Source organism: Chrysemys picta, chromosome 8, assembly GCF_011386835.1.
Source record: "Chrysemys picta bellii isolate R12L10 chromosome 8, ASM1138683v2, whole genome shotgun sequence".
Taxonomy (NCBI): Eukaryota; Metazoa; Chordata; order Testudines; family Emydidae; genus Chrysemys; species Chrysemys picta.
The window spans coordinates 15,394,369-15,414,743 of record NC_088798.1 but is presented as its reverse complement, the minus strand read 5'-3'; the positions used below and the strand labels follow the sequence as shown (position 1 = coordinate 15,414,743).

At 43.6% G+C, this 20,375-nt stretch overlaps 1 protein-coding gene across 1 annotated transcript in view; it reads right to left on the bottom strand.

Annotated features, from left to right (window-relative positions):
* The window catches only part of FGGY (FGGY carbohydrate kinase domain containing), a 197,314-nt gene that overhangs the window by 139,958 nt on the left and 36,981 nt on the right, over positions 1 to 20,375 (bottom strand). The window lies entirely within an intron of this gene.

Sequence of the window (20,375 nt, the reverse complement as noted above, 5' to 3'; positions counted from 1 at the left end):
TGTGCCCCAATGTCACCTCCAACCCACTTTCCCCAAATTCCGTGTTCTTCACGCCACCAGCTGCCTCCAATACCAGTATCTTCACCACCCAGCTTTGAAAACCACAACCCTTACCCTCTGCACTCAACCCCCATCACCATGCAGTATAGCTATCCTGAAGTGCAGCACTCACTGCAAAACACACCAGACAGGACATACGCGAATCTGTGATTGTACCGTTCCCCACTCCACCCCCTTGTTTCTTTTCAATAAATGGATTTTTTGGCTTTGAAAACATTTTTTATTATTGCATAAAGTAAAAGACTCCTTTGCCCAGGAAATAAACAGGCACTGCAAGTCTGCTTAGCAAACACTGATTCCTAAAGATTGGAACTACTGCACTTCACTCCCGTGCAGGGCACCAGATATCATTGCTGGTTTTCAGCCTCAAATTGCTCCCTCAAGGCATCCCTAATCCTTGCAGCCCCGCACTGGGCCCCTGTAATAACCCTGCTCTCTGGCTGTGCAAATTCAGCCTCCAGGTGTTGAACCTCGAAGGTCCATGCCTCAGTGAAGCTTTCACCCTTCCCTTCACAAATATTATGGAGGGTACAGCACACGGATATAACCGCGGGGATGCTGTTTTCGGCCAAATCCAGCTTCCCATACAGAGATTGCCAGCGGGCCTTTAAACGGCCAAAGGCACACTCCACAGTCATTCGGCACCGGCTCAGCCTGTAGTTGAACCGTTCCTTGCTGCTGTCAAGGCTCCCTGTGTAGGGTTTCATGAGCCACGGCATTAACGGGTAAGCGGGATCTCCAAGGATCACAATGGGCATTTCAACTTCCCCTACTGTGATCTTCCACTCTGGGAAAAAAGTCCCGGCCTGCATCTTCCTGAACAGCCAAGTGTTCCCAAAGATGCGTGCGTCGTGCACCTTTCCGGGCCAGCCTGTGTTAATGTCAATGAAACGCCCATGGTGATCCACAAGCGCCTGGAGAACCATAGAGAAATACCCCTTCCGATTAACATACTCGGATCCTAGGTGGGGTGGTGCCAGAATAGGAATGTGCGTCCCATCTATCGCCCCTCCACAGTTAGGGAACCCCATTTGTGCAAAGCCATCCACTATGTCCTGCACATTACCCAGAGTCACAGTTCTTCTGAGTAGGATGTGATTAATGGCCTTGCAAACTTGCATCAACACGATTCCAACGGTCGACTTTCCCACTCCAAACTGGTTTGCGACCGACCGGTAGCTGTCTGGAGTTGCCAGCTTCCAGATTGCAATAGCCACCCGCTTCTCCACTGGCAGGGCAGCTCTCAATCTTGTGTCCTTGCACCGCAGGGTGGGGGCGAGCTCCTCACACAGTCCCATGAAAGTGGCTTTTCTCATCGGAAAGTTCTGCAGCCACTGCTCGTCATCCCAGACTTCCATGACGACGTGATCCCACCACTCAGTGCTTGTTTCCCGAGCCCAAAAGCAGCGTATACGGTGCTGAGCATGTCCGTGAATGCCACAAGCAATTTCGTGTCGTACGCGTTACGCGGCTCGATAGCATCGTCGGACTCCTCACTCTCACTGTCACTTTGGATCTTAAGGAATAGTTCGATAGCCAAACATGACGTGCTGGCGAGATAAGTCAGCATACGCCTCAGCAGTTCGGGCTCCATTTCCCGCAGACAGATCGCGCTGCACAGAAACCGTTGAAAGATGGCGCCAAAGGTAGACGGAAACAAAGGGATTTCTGGGATGCGAAGCGATGCATCACGGGGCATTGGGACAGGACCCAGAATCCCCTGCACCCACGCCCCCTTCTCACAACCCACAGCGCCAGAATGGGAAGAGGTGCTCTGTGGGATAGCTGTCCATAATGCACCGCTCCCAATGGCGCAGCAAATGCTGCAAATGTGGCCACGACAATGCGCTGGGCAGCTGTTAGTGTGGACAGACTGCAGCACTTTCCCTACTCAGCTGTACGAAGACAGGTTTAACTCAGAGTGCTGTACAGCTGCAAGTGTAGCCAAGGCCTTCAACTACAGACTTGAAACAACTGCTTACATCACAAAAAAATTCTTCCAAGGCCCAGTTGCATTGATGTGCTGAAGGCTTGGGTGAAAATCTCCTTTTGTACACTAAGCACAGCTCACTATCTCCATTACTTCCCATTAGCAATAATTCTGAGGGCCACTGAGAAGTACTAATTTGGGGTAAAATTTGCCTCTGTTCAGAGGGCCAGCACAAGCCTATGTACCCTTTAAGTCCCTCTTAAGCCCTCTTTTGAGGAATTAAAAAGGGCTTGATGCACCTGGTTCTGGGCTGAATTTTACACTTTGTGAAATATGAGTACATGAAACAAACAATAAATTTAAAAAAATATCAAGGCCCCAGCCTCATAGAAATCACATAATGTATTGTGTTCAACAAGTGTAGGTTAGTTTAATGTATAAATAATCCATAACAGATGTCAATGCTGTATAGTGTATTTTGTAATACTAGTGTAGCCTAGTTTATAGCCCTTTGGTATTACATTTATGCTAAGAAGAGAGGAGAGACCACGCCTTTTGGGTGAATTATAAAGTGTGTGGATTAGTAAGGTCTTACTATACTATTTATAAAAGTCATTATGTAAATCAATAATACACCCCTACTTGGTTTGCTGGATTCCTTTCTCACCACTCAATCAAAAAATAAATGGACCAAAACACTGCAGCAAAAGAAGGGGTACAGAAATGGGTGACAAAAGCCATGAGAGGCACAGAGAGACTTCCATATGATTCCATCATAGGAGAGATAATAAGAGCTATACAAAACAACGAAAGATATCAAGAAGACAAATCAGGTGCTCAAGTTTACCTTCTTTCATAATACAGGAGCAGGGGTACATTCATTGGGGCTCAAAGGCAATACATTTAAACTTGAGAAAAGGAAATAATAAATTTGTGGACCTCTCTGCCACAAGGTATCATTGAGGCGATGACTGTAGCAGAAACCAAAGGAGGATTAGAACATGTGAACATCCCCACTGTAATAAGGCTAGGCTATGTCTACACTAGCATTTTTGTTGGTATAACTTATGTCGCTCAGAGGTGTGAAAAACCCCCACCGCTCTGAGCGACATAAGTTACAGCGCTATGTCAGCAGCAGATGCTCTCCCACCGACATAGCTATTGCCGCTTGTTGGCGGTGGTTTCATTATGTTGACGGGAGAGTGCTCTCCCTTCGCCACAGAACAGCTACACGAGCGCTCTCACAGCCACAGAGCTGCATCGGCACAGCTGTGCCTCTGTAAGCTCGCTACTGTAGACATGGCCTAAAGAGGCTATCGAATACAAACAGCTATAAACCAACCCTCAGCTGACTGGGGTTAGAAAGAAACATCCATTACTGGAAGGTTGATTCACCATTGTACATAATAGGATTTTTACACCTTCCTCTGGAGCAACCAGCACGGCTGCTGTTAGGTGACAGATATTGGATTGGTGGGCCACTGGCTGCCCTGCTATAATAATTCCATGCATCTACCCATGGGTTCTCTGAAGAGTGGGCATGTGGAAGACACATTGTGGAATTAATTGTGTGTTTGGAGCTTGGTTAATGAGCAACATAATTATCAGGGTTTTTAATTTAATGTTGAAAACAACTTAGTGGCCTAGGGGAGTGAGCATACACTGTGATCTCTGGCCTAAGCCTCTCAGGTGAGTTAAGTAATGCCTGAACTTGTCTCACGCTAAATGCTGCCAGAGGCATGGTTGAACCAGAAGGGTGGAGTTCACCACTATTCTAACCTCTGGTGAACTCTTTATGCAGCTCTAATAACATCACTTAAGGCTTTTTCTTTCCCCTTCTTGAAACCTTAATTAAAATCAAGTAGTGAAAGAGCAAAGGGATGTGGCACTAACATTGATTTTAAATACCCTTTTCTCCTATTTAGCAAGGGAAAGAAAAGCCTTTAAACAAAAAATGTACAACATGAGAATTTCCACATATGCATTTCCAGTGAAGTTTGCCTGTAACTGTGCAAGGTACTATGTAAGGGCTCATCTTACAAACACATACGCACATGAGTAACTTCAACTGAGTAGTAGTCCCCTGACGTCCATAGAATCACTTATGTAAGGAATAGTGTGTGTAAGCAATTGCAGGCTTGGGCCGAGTCGTGCTCACCTAGGTCTTGCTCACCCCAATAATCAAAGTCAAAGCGGATACGTCAATGTTTTACATACTTAAGCTATTTTCTTGAGTCTAACGTGGAAAGGGAGACTAGCATAGAAAGAAAATTAGCACACTGATATTCTAATATGGCTCTGAAGACTAACGACCCATGCCCACTGCTGCAAGATGGAGACAGAAATCCTACAATCCTACTTTTATTGAATGAGTTTTCATGACCTGATTTACCATGAGTGGCGGGAGGGCGATGAGGAGGGGCAGGCAGAAGGTTCATAACACTACAGTGATCAGAAGTATGCAACTCTAGGTTACAGCTAAAAATAAAAAAATAAATAAATGAAAAGCCAATGCCGGTCTACAGCTAAAGCCAAAAATCTGATATTGGTGTGGAACCTATTAAGTACTCACTCTACGGACTCAATAATTTAAGAGAAATTTCCTGGGAGGAACAGGAGGTTGTATAATCTAGAGGGAAACACTAGTAATCTCCTATGTCCTTAGGTACCCTCTTAGGTCACAAAGGTAGCTGGTCGGAATAGCCATTGTGAGCAAAACCATCAGAGAGTGTAACTTTCTTTTTTTTTTGTGAATTGCTCATGAACTGATCACATTTCCATAACTAAAATTAGAGTGATGATATTTCTCTATGCTGAATATAGGATACCTGGTAAAATTACTCGTATTCAAGCGAGTTCAATGGCAATCAATCAGAACTATGCAGTACAAACATTCAAATTAACATCAAGTTGACTGAGCCCGCTAAAAAGAAATACTGTGTAGTTGGATTATTTTTATTTACCTTCTTATCTTTAAGGCTTTAGGGTTCACACGGGCAGGGGTGACACACACAACCCTACCCCATCCCTCCACACACACACATGGGCAGGGGTGACACACCCACCCCCCCACACGGGCAGGGGTGAGACACACAGACTCCTGTACACCTCTCTCACACGGGGAGGAGGAGGTTTGAGCAACCGACTCGACCCTCCTTGCCTGGTACTCTCCACCCTCCATGCCTAGCTGGCCTCCGGGACAGACCTGCTTTTCCTGGTACCTGGTGCTGCGTCTTCCCGAGGCAACAAGCATGTGTGGGGGCAATGCAGGGTCACATGCCCCCACTCCCCAGATTTCTGCAAGGGTTCACAACAGAATGTGGCCAGCAGCAGCCTTGCGTGAGGGAAGGGATGGAAGCTGGGGGAAGGGGGGGTGGGGAGGACTGGCCGTGTCTTTACAGAGCTCATCTCTTCTCCGCCTCCTGCCCCACACCCCTCAAGTGGCTGGAAACAGCATCTCCCTTCCTGTCTGCACAGTGTCAAAAGGCAGCTAACACCTCCAGGCTGCTGCTGGCCACAGACATAATACAGCCACTTCCGGATACTGTGCAGGCAGGAAGGGGTTAAGCCCTAAGGATGCATTGTGCACCAGGGCCAAGGGAACCTGACTGCAGGGGCTTCAGCAAACCCGTCCAGAGATACAAACTTAGATACAAAATAAAGGCTGCAAACCAGCAAAGCACTAATGTGCATGCTTTAATTTTAAGTCAGGTGGCTCAGCAGGGGAGGGTATCTAGGGGACAGAGCAGCCCCACGCTCACTGGGGGCAGAAGTAGGAACAGGCTGGAAATAGCTTCCTGCCCCCACTCCAGGGTTTAGCTGAGGGGTGGAGAGGCTTCCTTGTGCCAACGCTGTGCGGGGCTTTGGCACATGCAGGGCTCGGCTCCTCCTGGACAGCGCCCTGAGCCGGAGGGTCTTGGACTTTCCCGGGGCCCCGGCCCAGCCAGAGGCAGTGGGGGAAGGAAGGAGCCTGCCAGCCAGGCTGTTGGTAAGCTGAGTGCTCTGATCAGGGGCTTGTTCTCCACACAGCACTGGGAGTGGGATGTGCCTCTCCGGGGGGACATGGAGGAGCAGCGGGGCTGGGGAGGGTGAAGGGGCAAAGCAGGGAGAGGACAGCGAGAGGGGAGCACATAAAAGGCCAATGGATGGGCAGCAGAGGCGACACATAATTGGCCGCTGCCTGGCGCCTGCCCACACTCACCACCTACTGCAGCTCAGCGCCAGCGCCGGCAGCAAACAGGATGGGGGACGGGGCCCTGCTGGCCGAGAGCCAGCACACAGCGGGATCTGCATTGACGGACTAGCAAGGGGTGCGGCCGGCCCCAGGCGCTGCAGCTTTGCCCTGCCACCAGCCTTGCACACTCACCCCCATCGTTTGGCCATGGAGCCCCCCACACACTCACCATTGGTGGGCAGGCAGCTGGTGAGCAGGGATCCGGCCAACAACAGGACCTGCCAGTACTGATGTGGAGGAGACAGAAAATACAGGACAATTTTCCTGTTTTTAAGAAAAAGTCAGGACACCTGCAGGAGGGCTTAAATACAGGACTGTCCCTTTAAAAATGGGACGCCTGGTCACCCTACATTTGGTTGAACAATTTGCAGCCTATAGGTTGTTTGCAAACTTTTCCACTTTAACTACTCACTATGTATTATTTGTATTGTGGAAGTGGCTACTTAAGTCACCTGGTACCATTTCTGCTCTGACTGGATGACAAACTTTAAAAAAAAAATATGAATGATGTACATAGCAAAGCAGAGTGAATACTTTTCTTTGAATACAGGTATACATAAAAGGAGCAACAGATCCCCACACATTCCAACAACCAAAAGGCTGTTTACACCAATGAACTTACATACAAAATAAAGGCTGCAAACCAGCACCGCACTTACGCGCATGCTTTAACTTTAAGCATGTGCTTAAATGCCTTGTTGGATAAGGTTCGAAAGAGAGGCACGAACATACTCAAACTGAACAGCAAGTCTAAACTGGATTGACTGCTTTGTTTTTACATCAATTCTAGATGCTAGTGAACACACATTTCTCTCAGTTTGGTGCCCATAAGATCGTTACCCACATCACAAACATACCAAGTAATTTGGTATAACTGTGTTCTTTGCTCAGGAAAGTCCCAAGAATGAAAGAGTCAAGGTGCTGCAGGCCGGGTTTGAGGTAGCTGGGGCAGAGTAGCAAACTGATGTTGTTACCCTGCACATTGGACTGGATCCCCCCACACCCCCATGAGAAAACCCACAGATGGGGACTAAACCCTTCACAGATCCCTTTGCTGAGTTCCTCCCGCATCAGCCTGCCTAGTTCTTGCTTCCTCCTCCTCTTGGAACACTGCACCATTGACCATAGCTTGCACGGTCTCAGGAAGGGGCCAGGGAACAATGCCACAGAGTTGCCTGACCCTCCCACTTTTCCATACGGGAGACCCAAGTATGGTTGTGATCCTCGGAGTGTGGATTTTAGGCATGCAATCTGGTCCCGTGAATGGCTCTAACTTGGTCCACCACTACCTTATTTCATGAGCACCTAATTTACCCTAAAAACTAAAAAGGAAGCACTTCATCAAGGAATGGGATCACATTATCTGATATCAAAACGTTGAACTTGTAAAAAGACTGGGGAAAGGGCGCCAAAATGGAAATAAGAAGACTGGCGGAGGTGGGTGGAGTTAAAAATAATAAAAGCCCCCAAGAGCACATCATATATTCATACTTCTTGAATCATTAAAGCTCTGCATGACAGCTGTCATCAGCCCTGGAATGGCAAACGAGCTCATTTTTAAGCAGGAGTCAAAGTGGTTAAGCCCTAGGACAAATAACTTGAAAATCTAGGCATAAGTCTGATCTCAGAAAGTTTAAAGGAATGCAGACTGCCCAAAAACACAGCAGCTGTTTGTTTTTTCTGCTACCTTTCCAAGGTTCATGTCTGGAGTGAGGATAAACAGTTCTGAAAAAAAAAGTTATGTGGAGTTCAGACTTTAAGAAAATAAAACATCAGACTAGCATTTCTTACAGAGATATTTAAAAAAACCCTAAATTATTCAACTGTGTAAAATTTTTAGGTATGGCACAGAGAAACTGAGAGATGGATGGCTTAAGGCTTCGACATATTAAATACTTTCTGAACTAGTTTGCATTTTCAAAAGGTTGGCCCACTGAGGTTTCCTTGAGCAATATTCCTCCAAGAAAGGTTTCAGATTTATTTAATAAAATTAAATTACACTACTTACAATACACACACTTTAATAAACTGACAAGTTAAAGAGCTGAAGATGATGCCTTACAGAACTGCCTAGAGTAGTTTCTATCAATTTCGTAAATATCATATTCACAGGTTAATTTGTGTTGTGTCTACCTATGCTTTCACTTCTCTCTCTTTCTCTCCTCACCCCTCAACAATTCAGTACGAGTTAAACCAAATAAGCAAACTACTTCAGGTAGGAGAACAACAGGAAATGAACATTGCTTGATATGTTCTTCTTCAGCGTTTGCTTTTTCATATGAAGAGCTTTACTTTGATCCACATTTACGGGGACAAAACCTTGAATAAAGAAAACATTTTAAAGAGGTATGAAGGGGCCAGTTTTGCAAACCCTTACTTACTGTTATCAGTGAGACTCTTGCATTGAATAAAGGTTGGCAGTATTGGGACCTATGCTATTACAGATGGCTCAGAAATAACACTGCATTTCAAGACCCACTGTGCATTTCTAAAAAAACAGGAGTACTTGTGGCACCTTAGAGACTAACAAATTTATTAGAGCATAAGCTTTCGTGGGCTACAGCCCACTTCTTCGGATGCATATAGAATGGAACATATATTGAGGAGATATATATATACACACATACAGAGAGCATGAACAGGTGGGAGTTGTCTTACCAACTCTGAGAGGCCAATTAAGTAAGAGAAAAAAAACTTTTGAAGTGATAATCAAGATAGCCCAGTACAGACAGTTTGATAAGAAGTGTGAGAATATTTACAAGGGGCAAACTAGATACAATCAATTTAGGATTGAATAAGGACTGGGAATGGCTGAGCCATTATAAACATTGAATCTATCTCCCCTTGTAAGTATTCTCACACTTCTTATCAAACTGTCTGTACTGGGCTATCTTGATTATCACTTCAAAAGTTTTTTTTCCTCTTACTTAATTGGCCTCTCAGAGTTGGTAAGACAACTCCCACCTGTTCATGCTCTCTGTATGTGTGTATATATATATATCTCCTCAATATATGTTCCATTCTATATGCATCCGAAGAAGTGGGCTGTAGTCCACGAAAGCTTATGCTCTAATAAATTTGTTAGTCTCTAAGGTGCCACAAGTACTCCTGTTATTTTTGCGGATACAGATTAATACGGCTGCTACTCTGCAACCTGTGAATTTCTAGGTCTGGATATATCAACTGTCCTTGCATTCAAAAGAAAGAATTCCCTATAGAACTAAGTGTGGAAAGCATCACAAGAACAGTGGCCTGAACTAAGTGAATTCTTATCTAGAGAGGTCTACAGCTGTACCCAAATCTGCTGTTATCAGTTCAGTATGTAAAGCGGAGAATGATAAAGAACTCCATGGTGCCTTTAAGGCACAGTCCTATGCTGGGGATATGGTGGATAAACACACCCCAGTAAGACCCAGAAAAGGCATCATGTTTTAAAGAGGGCAAGAGGGCATAGCAGCTATTCCATTCTGCACCCTGCCAGTGCTGCTCTGTCCTGAGTGTGGGTGGACAGGGATGTCAGGCAGAAAGGTGGTCACTAGCATGCCCAGGCCCCCATCCCACCCTTCCTTGCCCACTGTGGAGAGGCTAGTACTGGCAGAAAGAGGCCACTGCTGACAGAATCCCTACCCTCGTGCAATTCTTGTGTTGAGGACAGTGTAAAGACCACATTATGCCCAATCTCTCCATGGGGACTCCTGCCACCTTACAAAGACAGGATATGCTCACACCAATTTTTTTGTTATAGTAAGATCACATTACAGTGTTGCTTTCCCCAAGAATCACTCACTAAATTAATTAAATACTAGCAACCAGTGACAAATCAACTTCAAAAAGCCAGAGTGCAATTTCAGGTTTATATAAAGGAACCCAAAGTTTGGCATCTCAACCAATTACTTGTTCCTGCAAGAATGGGATGGAAGTCACATGAGAACAGGCTCCATCTCATGAGATTTCTGCTACTTCCTAACCCTTCTCATGTGGTATTACAGTAGTACTTCTTACAGACTCAGCCTGAACCTGTAAAAGCAGAAAGTACACTATGAAAGTGAAAATACCATGAGGAAAAAAAAAAGTTCTCGGTTTTTTCAAACCTCTAAAGAAGTTCAGCTCAGCTCTGGTTGAAGTTTTGAGAGAAAGCTAGAGTTAGTTCTTGCTTCACCCATTCCTTCTATAAAACCTATTTCCTGATGAAAAGTATCAGTGCCTTTGTCAAGTGACCGGGACATGCTCAAAGCTGAAGTCAGGCCTACTGGTCAGAGCTGGAGTCAGAGACCAGATGCCAGAGTCCAGGGTCGGAGCTGAAGTTAGAGGTCAGGAATCAGAGCCGAGTCAGGCTGGGGCCAAGACAGATGCAGGGCTGGGAACAAGCAGGCATAGGAGGGAGGGATAGCTCAGTGGTTTGAGCATTGGCCTGCTAAACCCAGGGTTGTGAGTTCAATCCTTGAGGAGGCCATTTAGGGATCTGGGGCAAAAATCTGTCTGGGGATTGGTTCCGCTTTGAGCAGGGGGTTGGCCTAGATGACATCCTGAGGCCCCTTCCAACCCTGATATTCTATAGCAGCCACGGAACTGCGGCTGGCCTTAAGAGTGGATCAGCTGACTCTTTCCACCAATCAGGCAGCCTACCACAGGCCAGCTGTGCTTGCTAGGTTGCCCCAGAGACTAGCTCTGCTGCAGGCCCTCCTCCCTGACACCTTTACACCACAGAGAAGCGCCTTAAAAGCCCCATCTTGGGGAGGGCGCCACAGGTAATGCACAAACAGCTGTAAGGCTGCCTCCCCTGTATACCATCACAAATAGCAACGTAGGGGGCATGGCAGAGATAAGAAGGGTATGTCAGGGGCAGAGTCACAACATGCAGCACCACAGAGACTCCAAGCAACGCTGCAACCTGGGGTCTCTGCCCCCAAAGGGGAGGGCACTAGGGTGGCTTTAAAGCCTCAGAGACACAGGACCAAAACTCACCCCTTATCTTTAACATGAAACTAAAACCCATGGTGATAAGCTGAGCCTTTGAACATCTCGCACCCAGAAGAATGTAGTTCCTTGGGTAGACAGTGCATGTGACACTAATGAACACAACTTTTATTCTTTGCTGCCTTGCCCTGCTACCTTCACTGTTCCCCAGGGACTGACTTAAGAGAAGCAGATGGACCTTACAATTAAAATGTAATTGCATGCAGCAGGTAATAAAAAATAAACACTCACGGAACTTCTTTGATTCCACAAGCACAAATAAACTTCACCTGCTGAAAAATGAATTACAAGCTTTCATCTAACGAGCAGCTTAATGGAATGGCATTGGAATAAAGGAGGGAAAAAAGCCAATCCTCAATGATTTCACAGAACACATTATATACTTATATAATGCTGGTCTCACTATCTTGGAGCATCAATTTGCAACATACAGTAAAAGCGTACAGAATCATAATGTAAGTAGAGGCTATAGTCAGGCACTTACAGCAAATCAATAACCATATTTTACTTAGACTTCAGGTGGCAGATGGTCTACCACAATCAAGAAATGACAGAACATATAAGTTGAAATGTCTATGTTCGTTAGATGCATTCTTGAAAGCATTGTACCCTTGATCTATGATGACTTTTACGGGCAGATGACAGGTCAACCATAAAAGTATGTTATTTTAAAGGTTACAGCACTGGCAAAACTGCTATCACTATTGTGGGCAAGGAGGGATCTGCCTTTGAAGTTTGAGCTGTTAGGATACTTACCCGTTAAAAGGCTCCTCTATGGACAAAGTGAATCAAAAATAAATAAGCAAAAGAGTAATGCAATTTTAAAGGGATAGTGTAAGTTAACCCCTACATCCCCAGTGTAGTCAAAGGTTTGATCAGAATTTCCAGTGAAAGTTACTAAAATTAACAGATTTGGACAGCTAGCCACTGAAAATAACACCGAACATTTATAAAACTGCATGCTAGGACAAGACTATTGTTACAACCATGCCGTGTTACAATAAATAAATAAAAAAAAAACAGGAGGGGAGATTGGTAGTGAAAGCATAGGTTTGGGAGTCAGGAGGAGTAGGCCATAATCCAGGCTCTGACACAGACTTGCTTTGTGAAATAGGACAAGTCACATAGGCTGGGATTTTCAAAAATACCTACATGAGCTAGGTATCCAATTCTCATTGGAAGTCAATGAGACTTAGATGCCCAACTCCTTTAGGTACTTTTGAAAATCTCACCCTTAAAACACTGCCTTGGTTTCCCCAACTGTAAAATCAGGGTAATTCCTCTCTACTCAGACAGATATTTTAAGGCCTAATTCACTGAGACTTCCTCATATGCAAGGTACTGTACTATAGAAGGGAACAGTTTAAAAATAACAACAACAACAACAAAAGGAATCTCCCACTTTTAGATTTATTTGGAACTTGTGGCCACGTGGCAATTAATGTAAGCATGCTGTAATCCTTTAAGCATTGTGTCCAAGCACACACACACATACACACACACACTTATAGATAGATAGATAGATAGATAGATAGATAGATAGATAGATAGATAGATATTCACACACACAAATTGCATACTATATAGTATCTTTTTGTTTTATTGATGGGAACTCTTTTGGCATGTGGATTATCGTACTCAGAAGCCTGTGTTTAGGAATTTACTGAGTAGTTGCGTTATATACATATACATACAATAAACGTACTATTATTGCTGAAAAGGCCCTAAGAGAAATATAAACAAAGTTGCCTTCTATTCTATTTTAAATCGAGACAAAAATAGCTGCCATGACACCAGTGACTTCTGCTCTTGTTGACTGGAGAGGAGAGCTCACAAATGGAGATGGGTTTGTGCAGATTACTCACCCACAGTATTTTACACAAACAGGAGTTCAGAGAAGATGCCATGGAACTGTGATGGCCAAAGGCTTTGTACAGTATGTAAGCCCTGATGGAGTTCTCAGGTCATACTGCAATAGAGATCAGTAACAGAAATAATAACTATGTGATGTCCTAAGGGAGCCGTGGTGCCAGGGGAGAGAGGGGAGAGCACTGCGAAAACAAAATCCTTCAACTGGGTTGGATCTACCATTCCCTGCCAGTTCCCAGGATCTGTGGGGTTTGGCCACCACCCACCCCCTCCAGTTCCTTAATAGAACCCCAATCCCACTCCCACTGGCTAGAAATTCAGTAAAGTGAATATCAGAGTTTCCTGGTCACCCTTCTGCAGATACTAGGAGAAAGGGGTTATTATCTGAACCTTAATAGAGAAGCTAGTAATTAAGATTTTCATATATATGAATATATATTACTCCAGCATATGATAAATGAGGAAAGGGTTGCTTAAATACAGGCTCCTTTTCCTTGATGGAAAATTTTATCTTCTACTCACCCGAAATAAATGCAAATGACTATTATGGAAAAATGAAAGGTATAGGATCATTTTCTGTGGTGCAGTAATTTGTTTCTTCAAATCTTTCCTATGATGTACAAGGTTGCATTTAGAAGATGAAGGAATAATAATGATTAACAAGAAGTGAATACATGAATTCTGATAGAAAGTGCTTAGGAACTTCTTACCCATCATTAGAAAGAAAGAACGAACCACTATCACCCTGGGCGAGATCAGAGCTTAACAGCCAACAGAACACACATTCAATCCCTGAGATCATTTTCCTGAAATAGAAAACTACATCTGTTTCTCAAATTTCACATCAAGCCACCGCATAGCCCAAACTGCAGGGAACAGCAGAGCCAAGCCTGCCTTCGGGCTTGTGGGAGTAAGCACCAGAAAACAAGATGATTCTTTCACATCACCACATTCCTCATTTGCTATCTAAACTTACAAACACCCCTGTTGAACAGAATTTGTAGCTGGGTTGCTTATCAAGCAGTCTTTACTTTGTCAAATTAAGACACATTGCCTCGGATTAGTGAGACTCCTTGAGTTCAAAATGACTTCATGCTTGGCTTAGAGTTCAATGTCTCTGTGGCAAGCTGCCAGTAATACATCTACTACAGCTCCTGCCCCCACTCCTTTTCTATACTGACCTAGCTGACTTTTTCCTAAAGGCAAACAAGCACAATACAAAATTAAGGGCCTGGCACTGTCACTGTTAATTAAGAGCCCAAACACCTTTTAAAAAAAAAATCTTTATAGAAGTAACCATGTACATAAGATGTGAATGTAAACCCTTGAAACATATTGAGAGAGCGTATTTAAAGGTGTTAAAAACTTGGAATGCAATTTCATTCCACTGTACAGCTATAGCTAAACATTACTAAGGCCCTACTAAGAGGAAAGATCTGAAAATCATTTGGAAAACACATCAGTTTCTCTTGCTAATGTTTTGTAAAGGACATTTGTACAATAACAATAGCTAGCATTTTCTGTTTGCCTGTATGCTTCCTGGCAAACATTCACACTACATATTAACAATTTTTATAACCAAGACACAAACAAAACTCCTGCAGACTACTTAGTAACTAAAGACCCCTAGGACACAATCTTTTAAAGCAACAAGGAGTCTGGTGGCACCTTAAAGACTAAGGGATTTATTTGGGCATAAGCTTTCATGGGTAAAAACCTCACTTCTTCAGATGCACCTTTTGAAGGGACATGTCAACTTGAAATCTAGTCAATTTCTAAAAATGAGTTAAGTCATGTCCTGTACTGCACCTGTCCTTGAGGCCCCTGCCGATTTTTGTGTGTATACAATCATGTTTTCCTATTTTAAAGCATGTTTCTCTCCCCTCTTGCTGTGCATACAGAAAGAAGTGGAAAGTAACTGCCTATAAAAGGAGAAAACAGTGAAACTGTTTATATACAAATTGGTATCAAATGCACAAAGTAAACAAGCTGAATAACTAGTAATAACTATTCCTCTTTCATTTCTTTCAGTTATAGACATCTTAGATGCTAGTTGTAATAGTAATAGGTGCAAACTTTCAGACACAGTGTGATTTTTAAGTTGACAATTTCCCTTTAAAGTTGTGATTCTTTCTTCAAACAGCCATGATACTGGCATAGAAAGAAACAGGAATAAAATGAACTTAAAATAAACTTTTTAAAATATGGGGGGAAAGTCTGGAACATGGAGAGAGACAAAACCTCTTTGCAGGTCTCAATTCTGCTCCCACTGAAACCAATGACAAAAATCTCAAATGATGTTGAGGGTAACAGGATTAGGACCATAAAACAGACATTCACTGCCAGCGTAATAAGTGCCCTGAAATACAAAAGGTCGATACCTTTAGAACTAACACTACTCAAGTAACTGGAGTCTTGTTACTTTATGTCTAATTTTCTTATTTTAAAATAGAATTTTCTGGTCCAGTTTGCCAGTTAAACAGATTTTGGTTAATACTAATGAGAAATTAAGGGGATTACTTTGACCATCAGGAAAAGGGACTATATTATTCCAGAAATACAAAAGAAGCAAAGAATTACAGGGATGCATCCAATTCAACGACTCATCCAAAACTACTATGAAAGACTTCTTGAATATGGATAGGCCAAGGACAGAATGGACATGGAGCCTGAGCTCCACTCCCAACACTAATAATAATAATAAAAAATAATAGCTAGCTAGTATATCATGCTTTTCATCATCAGATCACAATGCTCTTTAAAAAGGAGGTCAATATCATTATCCTGGTTATACAGATGGGGAAACTGAGGTACAGAGAGGGGACGTGTCTCACCCAGCAGGCTAGTAGCAGAGCCGGGAGTAGAACAGAGGTCTCCCGAATCCCAGTCTATCCACCAGTCCACACTGCTTCCACTAGGCCATACTATAGATGCACAATTCCAGTAGATCACACTACCAGTACAGTTATATAATGGACACAATTATCGCACACACTGCCACAAAAAAAATAAATTAAAAAATGGAGGGTTCATGAAAAGAAAAAGACGTCCCAGCTTCCCCACAAAACAGGAGTCACCAAAACCCCTCTCCTCAATAATGAGGGCACTCCCACTCTTTCAGGCATAATACTTTTCTACCTCAGGTCCTTACCATGGCCGTATGAAACATGTCACTGTTTCCACACTGGTGAAAGGGGCAACTGAACTAGTCTCAGATGGCCACGTTCTGAATTCACTAAAAGCGTGGAAAACAGGGACAGTCACGAAAGGGAGTGGGTCTCTCTCTTGGTTTGGAAAAGGTTCAGTCATAGGGCAGCATACTGTCGGCTCTGGCACAGGAAGTTCACGGACACTTTGTCTGTCCTGCTTAAGAAATTAAAATAGCATCCCTTGTTCCCTAAGATAAATTCCCTTTTTCCCCCAAATGAATCTGTGTCTGAAGTCTTGGGTTTCATTTTATAAACAGAACCCCAAACTCCAGCACAATGGAGGATATTGCCTCTGCCACATGGGCCATGATGCTAATCAGTGCAGCCTTGTAAAAGATGCTCAGGCCCTTTTCTTTCCAGAGAGAAGCCTGATTTTTAGACCAGGCATCTTTTGAAGTTGGCACAGAATGTAAACAAGGAGAAGCTGAACACCAGAATCCCAGCCAAGGAGTATTCATTAGTCATCATGGCAGTGCTGGGAAGGAGGGGGAGGGAAGTTGACCACAAGTCTCTGAGCTGATCCGGTACTGCATCTTATTAACCTCCTTAAAAAGACACACACTCCTCTCAGAGAGTCCTGTGGCACCTTTAAGACTAACAGATGTATTGGAGCATAAGCTTTCATGGGTGAATGCCCACTTCGTCGGATACATGCATCCGACGAAGTGGGCATTCACCCACGGAAGCTTATGCTCCAATACATCTGTTAGTCTTAAAGGTGCCACAGGACTCTCTGTTGCTTTTTACAGATCCAGACTAACACGGCTACCCCTCTGATACTTGACTCCTCTCAGAGAATCATTTCACTTTAACCAGCTTGTTCCTTCTAATAAATTCTCTAACAAGCACCAATTTCCCCCCCACAAACTCTCTCAAGTTTTCAGCACTGAACTATCTACTAACCTACATGTGGTACTCAATATAGCCCCCCACTACCTTGTCTTGAATGATTTATCCCCACAACCTGTCTGTGAGGTAGGGAAGTGCAATTATCCCCATTTTACAGGCGAGGAACTGAGGCACAGAGACAAAGTGACTCGCCCAAGGTCAAATGAGAAGACTGTGGCAGAGCAGGGGCTTGAACCCAGCTCTTCTAAGTCACTGACTAGTACCATAACCACTGGATCATCCACTCTCCTGTTTTACTAATGGCTTCCATTGTTCCAAATAAATCAGGAGATGGATACTGCCTTCTGTTACACTGGTGCACATCTGAATTAACTCCTTTGGCATCACCGGAGTTATTTTGGAGTTAATGCTGTGTAAGAGAGCAGAATCTGACCCTAATGTTGTGCAACTGTTATAAAAGGCTCAGATCCTCAGTTGGTGTAAACTGGCAGCTATTCCAATTTACACCAGATGAGGAACTGAACTCAGGTGTTCAATAGATTTTCTATCTCCTTTCAGTCTGGCCTGTTTACAGGAATTTCTGTTTTTTTAATATATATTATATCCATAGTAAATCTAATATTAGTTGACCATGTCTCACCAATGTTTCTTAAAGACCATAAACATCTGCCTTTGGGTCTGTGTAATGTAGACAATGCCCATAAATGTACGAATCAGCTTCTTATAGAAATTATTTTATTTGGGCTAGGTTCGGACGCTGAGACCTCTGCGAGGAAGCCATCTGCAGATAATCTCTGAGACCCCACACAGAAGGGGAAGGATCAACTGCCTGCATGACAACATCTTCTCTTCCAGAGAGTCCAAGGGGCCAGTAGCTAGAGAGTAATTAAGCAGGGTCTCTCTGCAGGACTTTTTTTTTTTTTTTAAGGCTGATCAAATTTAGTGTCAATCATTTTGTTTGAGTGAACCATGCAGACTTTCAAATGGGATCTGACCCTTAGGTCTGCTCATCCCATTCTAGACTTCTCAAGTTCTTACTTTTACTTTCCCAGCATTTCTACCTTCCTATGTACAGTAGGTAACTGTATTCTTTCTTTTACAAGCACACCCAGTGCCACGTTGGACACACTAAACCTCTGTTATGGATCAGCTGATATTCTTAATTATTATTCCAAAGCCTGTTCCACAGTTTTAATTTTTTTTAATGGTTCATCTTAAGCCAAATAAATCGACGGGAGCCTCTACCTTTCCAATGAGTGAATTGCTTGTAATTAGAGATGCCCCCGAAGCAAAATCCTGGATCAGAACACCCCTGATGTGGAAATTTGGATGTGGATCCAGATCTGACTTTGCAGCCCAACCCCATTCTTGTTTGCGTTGCAGTCCTTAAGGAGATTTCAGAAGTTATCTGTGTATCTCTATGTATCTCTGACAAGAGTTCTCCATCCATAATACAGTCACCTGTAGCTGGACCAATTGTGCATGGAAGATTATTTTTAAGCTACCTTGACTCAAAACACCATATAAAGAAAAAGTTAGAGGTAATAGGTGGAGGAGGGTGGTGGTGAGTCATACTCACCATGAGTAAAAGTGCTGAGCCTTTGAAGAGCATTACTAACACATCTGAGAAAAACAACTCTCTCCTCCTCTCCCCCCCACAATAGCTTTGCTGGAACAAGCCAGGTGAAAATCTAAATGTCAAGACTGATGTCTATCCTTTCTATATTAAAAAAAGTATCCATTCAATTTTTTAAGGTAGAACCCAACTGGGGAAACACATCAATCCTAAGAAAAGCAAAACTGCATATCATTTAGAACAAAGGCCTTATTTTTCATTGTTCCGAAGTAGGAATCTTAGAAAATGAATACATTTTTGTATAAGGAAGATCCCAGACAATAATCCTCTGTGAACAGCTGGAGTTTACTGGAAACCCCTAAAAATACAGCAATTTTGAACTCGTTCTATGCAGCTACTGGATGCATGGTGTCTATCATCAAGACGACTAGTGACAAAAGGTAGTTGTTCAAATCTTAGAATATGTTTGAGCTGCCTGCCTTCAGGTATGAAGCATATAAAGACATTTCTGTGGATTTTATGTAGATCCACAGTACAACTCGTAGATATGCAGTGAGGGGGATTCAAGCCATTAAGGATTACTCAAAGGCCAAAGATGTACAAATTTAAGCTTACAAACACACAGCTGTTTAAGTACACAGTTCCCTGATCCTGAATGTGCCAGACAGGGAGGACTGCAAAGATTTATACATGTGATTAACTCTACACACTGTGAATAGTCCCCCAGAAGCCAAAGGGGATACTCACAGTATGTAACGTACGTATGAAAGTCTTTGAAGAATCAGGGCTCAGACCTGTACCAATGATAATGAAGCAGGAGCAATGGGGTGCATAGAAATGGAAACATTTCGCAACAAAAATCCCTTCAGGATCACAGTTACTCTACCAAGGTATCCATCAGCAAAAACTTACAAGATTCCTCCTTTATTGTGGCCGAGTTCTGCCACTTTTACTCACACTGACTAGTACTGTGCCTCACTTTTAGTAGTCCCACTGAGAAAGGGTGCAAGAATCTGGCCCTTGATTTGTTCACACTTGCACAGCACTTTGAACATATGAAGTACACAGTACATTTGGAGTATACACCAGTATTCTACAGTATCATTCAGAACAATTGGTGAGATTCGGCCCAGCACAGAATTCACAACCCAGCAGAAGATGGGCCCAACACAGCTTTAAGCCACCGGTGTGCCCGCCCAAGTCTGGAGCAGAACCGAATGTAACTCAGACAACTCTGGAGATCCAGCTAACTTATGGCAGCATGTCGCCAGCTGATTAGGGACAGCATCATTGCTGAGAAACTCCATAGCATTACCCCTGACATAACATTCCCACTCAAGCCCTGTCCCTAGCATGCCTCTTATGACCGGGTTTATAAATGGAATCTTGATGACAACCTGATGTTGTCCTCCTTAGTTCTTGCACCTGGAGAATTCTCCTATCTGGATCGGAGGGGTTTAGACTAATTTTCTGCCTCTTCCAGCCTCTTTACCTGGTGCACCAAGGGCTGGAGAGGAGGCTGCAAATTTCACCCAATAAGCTTACAATAGCATTACTGTAGTGCTTGGACCATGGTAGTAGAATATTGTGGTTTATTTATCAGATCTCTCTACCCTCGCATTATTGTTATTTGTATTGCAGTCATGTCTAGGGGGCCCAGTAAGCGACTGG